Below are 7,241 nucleotides of genomic sequence, written 5' to 3'. Positions count from 1 at the left end.
GTGTTTTTCATCTATCCATCCATACGTGCTACACAGCCACTTCAGAAGAGGGAGCCATTATAGCTGTGCAGCATTCCATTGACCTAGATTTTTAGTATTCTCTGGATTTAAGCCACCCCTGCTCGGAGAGGAGCCATTTAAGTGAATATGGATGGTTCTGCATATGAAGGGCTGTGGGCTGCATTCAGACTTAATGGAACCAATAGAGTACTATTATTACAGTTATTTATTTTTCTGCTTCAGGATTGTATGTTTTGGATTGAGTGAACGTGATCCTGTTCCCTTTGTTAAACATACTGGTGGGTACCAGCTCAGTCCAGTCATATTTTCAATGATATGATTGTTCCAGATAGCTTACAGAACCAAGCATAACACAATAATAGATTACAATGCAATCTTACTGTATATAGACCACCACAATTTCCATAGCGGCTGTTCCTCCATTGATGCAAATCTTAGAGGTCTATCTACCATCTAAGTCTTAAGGTAAAAAATAGAAAATCAAAGACATCCCTATAATAGTAATTTGCTTTCATGTACATTGTAGTGAGATTAATTGAATTTTAAGAACAACTTTTAATGATTCTGCTTAATCTGCTTAGTAAACTATTATCTGCCAATTGTGATGCACCAGTGATGAATACATGCTATGCATGGTGCTGCATTTGGATTGGATATATACAAAGCCAACCCGTCATCACATTTAATCAAATAAAAAAGTGATATCAAGATTGCTTTCAATAGTTGTTTTTGTACCACACAAAATCTACAGATGACACAAGAAACATCCACTAGGTAGAAGTGTTCAATTGTCACCTAGAACCAAATTTGGTGTTTTTTTGTTTTGTTTTTTTTCTCAATAATTTCTCCAGGTTTAGCATCAATTAAGTTGAACATGTACACTCACCTAAAGGATTATTAGGAACACCATACTAATGCTGTGTTTGACCCCCTTTCGCCTTCAGAACTGCCTTAATTCTATGTGGCATTGATTCAACAAGGTGCTGAAAGCTTTCTTTAGAAATGTTGGCCCATATTGATAGGATAGCATCTTGCAGTTGATGGAGATTTGTGGGATGCACATCCAGGGCATGAAGCTCCCGTTCCACCACATCCCAAAGATGCTCTATTGGGTTGAGATCTGGTGACTATGGGGGCCATTTTAGTACAGTGAACTCATTGTCATGTTCAAGAAACCAATTTGAAATGATTCGAGCTTTGTGACATGGTGCATTATCCTGCTGGAAGTAGCCCTCAAAGGCCATCTTTGGCACTAAGGGGCCTAAAGTGTGCCAAGAAAACATTCTCCACACTATTACACCACAACCACCAGCCTGCACAGTGGTAACAAGGCATGATGGATCCATGTTCTCATTCTGTTTACGCCAAATTCTGACTCTACCATCTGAATGTCTCAACAGAAATCGAGACTCATCAGACCAGGCAACATTTTTCCAGTCTTCAACTGTCCAATTTTGGTGAGCTCTTGCAAATTGTTGCCTCTTTTTCCTATTTGTAGTGGAGATGAGTGGTACCCGGTGGGGTCTTCTGCTGTTGTAGCCCATCCGCCTCAAGGTTGTGCGTGTTGTGGCTTCACAAATGCTTTGCTGCATACCTCGGTTGTAACGAGTGGTTATTTCAGTCAAAGTTGCTCTTCTATCAGCTTGAATCAGTCGGCCCATTCTCCTCTGACCTCTAGCATCAACAAGGCATTTTCGCCCACAGGACTGCCGCATACTGGATGTTTTTCCCTTTTCACAGCATTCTTTGTAAACCCTAGAAATGGTTGTGCGTGAAAATCCCAGTAACTGAGCAGATTGTGAAATACTCAGACAGGCCCGTCTGGCACCAACAACCATGCCACGCTCAAAATGGCTTAAATCACCTTTCTTTCCCATTCTGACATTCAGTTTGGAGTTCAGGAGATTGTCTTGACCAGGACCACACCCCTAAATGCAGTGAAGCAACTGCCATGTGATTGGTTGATTAGATAATTGCATTAATGAGAAATTGAACAGGTGTTCCTAATAATCCTTTAGGTGAGTGCAAATGTGTAAATGTGAACATTGTTACCATAAAGAACAGTTGTTACAGTACCTTTGTTAAGTTAAATTGTTACTATTTTCTGATTTCTGTTTACTTTTATTGCATAAACCCAGTCAGGTGAGGTTCATTCAAGAATATTAAATAAAACCAGTTAATTTAGTTGGTAATGTTTACCTATGAAGTACATTTTAATTTAACTAAAACAAATGACAGTTTGCATTACATTTTATTTAATGATAAGGTACAACTAACTTAATTCCTAAATTAAGTTTTGTAAGTTTTGTTTAGGTTTTTACTACAGATCTCCAGCTTTGTCCAGCCCTGACCTGTAGTTGGCGATATGTATGAAGAATGTGAACCGCCAAAAAACAAAAGAAGAGGAATATGTAAGTGAAAGTGTATATTTATAGTAAAAAAAATGACTTATATATTGGTTTGTTTCTCACCCACAACTATTATTTCACTTCAGAAGACATAATTTTTAACCACTGGATTACCATATGGATTACTTTTATGCTGACTTTATGCCACCATTCACTTGCATAGTATGGACCAACAGAGCTAAGATCTTCTAAAAATCTTAATTTGTGTTCTGCAGAATAAAGAAAGTCAAACACATCTGGGATGGCATGATGGTGAGTAAATAATGAGAAACCTTTCGTTTTTTGGTTAACTTTCCCTTTAAAAGGAAAAACAATGGCTTGTCTGTTGTCACCTTTTCATCTGAAAGACATAATATTAAAGTGCTAGCCTAGTATTTATTCTGAACACATTTCCACCCACTCTCTTTGTGTTTGTAATGGAATTGAACTTCTATCTCTGAACTCCAAGGATATATATATATCCTTTTTTTACATATATTTGTTCCATAATGCCTGTCTTAAAAAAAAATCTTGTTTGTAATTATACTGTCTGCAAGTATAATGCAACTTCAGTGCGTTTCTGGTAGTATCGAGTAAACATTGAGAACGTATAAGAACATATCTGATCAATGTTTAACACACAGGACCTTTAAGTGCAGTATCAAAATAATGCACATCTTCAACTTAAATGAGAACATGAGATGTTAAAGTAGAAGAGATGCTTGAAATACAAACTTAATTAAAAATATAGCTGCGAGCAGCGATGGCGGGCCCAAGCCGGTGGCACCGCCACCCCCTGTGCCTTTAGGGTTGCTGTGCACGATGGGCAATAACGTAACCTCGCTTTGACCTTCGAGAAGACGCGCGCTGTAGAGCTCGCATCAGCGCGGGCTCTGCAAAAGTGCGCATCGAGGGCACACATCAACCACAAAGTATGCGCGAGCACCCTTCTGATACCTAAAATGAAAAATGAGACACCCTACGGTCTCATGGAGTTAATGGACACATGAAATAAGTACACAAGACTGAAAATTCATATGAAGTGTGCCATTTGGGACAGGGCCTATGACCGTGAACCACAATAGTCACATCTATGAGATAATTCAAATGTAGAATAATTTTTGATGTCATAGGATGTCATAGGTCAATATCTTTTGCAGCACTTAAATGTGTTAATCCAGAAGGCCAGTATTTATCTGGAGGTCTTTGTACAGGTTTATCAATGTAATTATAATTTACGCTTATGTGTTCCTATGATATACAATGGAAGTACATTTTTATGTTTAACATGGGTGTATTCACAATACATAGCATACGATATAATATCTTAAGATTATTTATCATTATGTTAAGTACATCACACAAATGTGACTGTATTCACCTGTAATGTCTCCAATAAGTACAGTATATTGGCCTGTATGGCCATGATATATTGCCTTAGCTAGACTTTAGCTAACCTATTACATTAGCTAGTAGCTCATGAGTCATGAATGTTAGCAAGACACAAGTTAACTATATTTGCTTTTGGCTAATTAGCTGTATAGTCGAGGCACTGTACACGACGCGGAGGGAGGGAGGGGGCGGGCATCTTCAAAATCTCATCTACCGACCTGATGTTTTGATTTTTTATTTAATAAATATATTTGTTTGACAGGGATGCTGTAGCAAACAGGAATATATATATTAATTTATTTATTAAAAAATAAAAATAAACACCCCAGAAAAAAGGGCACTTTCTCTCGAGGAAGAAAAAGGGCAGGTGCTCAAGCCCCTTTGATGTCTATGTGTGCACGTGCCTGAGGGTGAGTAAATGATGAGAGAAATATATTTTTGGGGTAAACTCATTTTATTTGAAAGACTATCTAGGCACATAATAACACTGCATTGCTGTGACTGTTTATAAATTTCAAAATGTACAAGCTCACACTTTAAATGGTCAGTGCTTTGATTTTTAAATCATTAAAATAGCAACAGATCAGAGAAAAAAATGGAGATTGAGTGATTATTTTTACATTTTACATGCCATTCAACATGGCATTTTACAGTGTAAGACAGAAATTAAAAAACTTAAAATAATACCATTTGTACTTTTCAATGACTTGGGATGTCTATGTTCAGGGCGAAGGCTAAATTGTTACTGTCTCTTTAAGAGGGTTTTATCGCATGTTACGATATTCAAGGCACAGTTCAGTTTAATCTTTTGAGCACTGAGAAGTATCATTATTTTCGTTTTGTGCCGTGCTTGTTGCATCTGTATTCATTGTGAGACGATAAAATACAGACTGCGTGAATGGCTGATTTTGTTGACTTGAATTTTGTGACGTGTTTCAGAAAGATTATCACGAAGACAGAGACAGCGCAGCCGGTTTATTTTCTTTATTTTACAAAAGCACAAGGTTTTGTTGTTATTTTAAGTGTACACAAATAAAAGTACGACTTTCATAGTTTGTGATGATGTATTAAATGTATCAGTATGGGCACAAATAACGCAGTATTTTGTTTAAGTTGTTTCCGCTGTTTCGAGAGAAAAATATAGCAGGACGTCATCTGGAATAATGCCAGAATTTAATATAATTATACCAGATTTCTTTCTCAACTGTTTGTTCACTTGAGACATAACAGACTCCTCAATATATCATGTATTTTTACACTTTGTTGTATGAAATTGTCCGTTCAGACGCAAGCAGCAGGCGTTCGAGCGAAGCGTTAGACACGACGCGGCTCGATCGCTGTGTCACTCAATCTGCTCGCAAACATGTATTTGAGTTGTTTTCACATTTGTTGAGTTGAATAGTGTAAAATCGCTTGAATGTTCAAACAGGCAAACATTGTATACAACCGACAAACCTTCGTGAAGATGCGAGCAAAAATAATCTGTCAGACATAGAGCTGTCACGATAACTACTTTTTGTTGTGCGATATATTGCACATAAATTAATTGCGATAAACGATATTATTGTAATTTTCAGACCATTTTATGCCACTGATTACATAATGACAATATAATAGCATAATAATGCAAGTACACTGTTTCAAAGAACAAAGAACATTTTATTCTTATTCTATTCAATATTTAGACATTGTGAAATGTGAAAAAAATATATCCCAAATAAATAAAACAAGTAAATAAATACACTTTCGTTAACAAAAAAGTGCAAGGTATCAAGAACTAGATCAAAACAAAGTAGGCTAATATGTCCATTTAAACTTTTAAAGTGTCTCACACAAAGGCACAGATGCATCAACAGGACATTTCTGCTGCCAGATTAGTTTTTTAATTGTTAGGCAGATTCCGAGAAAGGAACACCAACATGTTTACCTTGTGGGGGCTTAAGGCAGGATCTTACTGGGGTAACAATGTTACCAGCTGTGCTAAACAGTCTTTCTTATAGCGAGTTACGCTATCCGTGAGTGTGCGCCATTTCACGCTTTCACGTTTATATTTGCACTGTCGGGAAAGGGCATCTGCAACAGATAACTGTCTGGAAGAAGGCCCCTCTCCAACTCCAGCTGCAGTTGTTGTTCCCAGGTTGAAAAACTGGGTGGGATGGTTATGTTTTAGGTGCGATTTTAAGTTTGTTGTGTTGCCTCTTTACGCTGCTACTGTTTTAAAACACAGTCGACATACCGGCTCGTTCACGTTAATTAGCTCTCCTCTCTCGTTCGGCTTAAAGCCAAAATGTTCCCACACCGGAGCTGAAGATAGCGGCTTTGAAATCAATTCCATGTTGGACTCGTTCTTCCTAACTGGCTCGCTGAAGATGTCACGAAACAGAACACTTTAAGATGCAGTTGGTTCACGCCTTCTCTTCACCTGACGGTGTCCGCTCTCTCTCTCTCTCTCTCTCTCTCTCTCTCTCTCTGTGTGTGTGTGTGTGTGTGTGTGTGCGCGTTTTTGTGATATACCAGGACAATTTTATAAACTGGTAAAACAAAGTTATAAACTGGTAATCACAAGGTTATTATGCTATAAATGTGCTTTATGAGGACATAGACTAGTGTCCCCATATTTCAAATCGCTTAAAAATCATACTAAACAATGTTTTATTGAAAATGTAAAAATGCAGAAAGTTTCCTGTGATGATTAGGGTTAGGGGTTGTGTTAGGTTTAGGGGATAGAATCTATAGTTTGCACGGTATAAAAATCATTATGTCTATGGAAAGTCCTCATAAGGATAGGAAAACAAACGTGTGTGTGTGTGTGGACACGCTGCCTGAGCCCCGCCTCCGACACAGAGTGCAGACAAGATGACAGAGGCAGCGCGATCAACTAAAATGTTGGTGACATTCATTTTAATTTAAAAATGAATCTGATTATTATTTTTAATAATAAAACAAATTATCAGTTGCAATATATCGCGGCACCAAAAATGATCGCGCTCATTTCCATATATCGTGCGATAAGTCGATATATTGACTATCGCGACAGCTCTAGTCAGACAACCCTAAAACAACATCATACTCGGAAGTTTTGATACGTTAGGATCGATAAGCCCATCCCTACTTTCTTTAGACATATGTTTCATGTGTTGGTTTTAATAAAGACTCGGAGTACTCATAAAACTCACAGAACGAAATATGCGTCACACTTTACTGCGTTCTCAACAACATGCAAGTCTTCTTCATACGTTAAAACAACGAGAATACAGAAAATAAGTTTAGAACTCCACCTAGTGGTTATATTATAGAATTAAAGGAGAAATTACATGAGACAGCTTTATAACTTAAATGGCTTTAACTGAAATAGACTAAAGTTTAATATAATTCTGATAAGTGTATATTTCCAACATCATGTTTGTGTTATCCGTTTCTGTAAGTTTTTGTGACGTGTTT

Source organism: Xyrauchen texanus, chromosome 23 (genome assembly GCF_025860055.1).
Source record: "Xyrauchen texanus isolate HMW12.3.18 chromosome 23, RBS_HiC_50CHRs, whole genome shotgun sequence".
In the NCBI taxonomy this organism is placed as follows: domain Eukaryota; kingdom Metazoa; phylum Chordata; class Actinopteri; order Cypriniformes; family Catostomidae; genus Xyrauchen; species Xyrauchen texanus.
Note: the sequence above shows the minus strand (reverse complement) of the source record.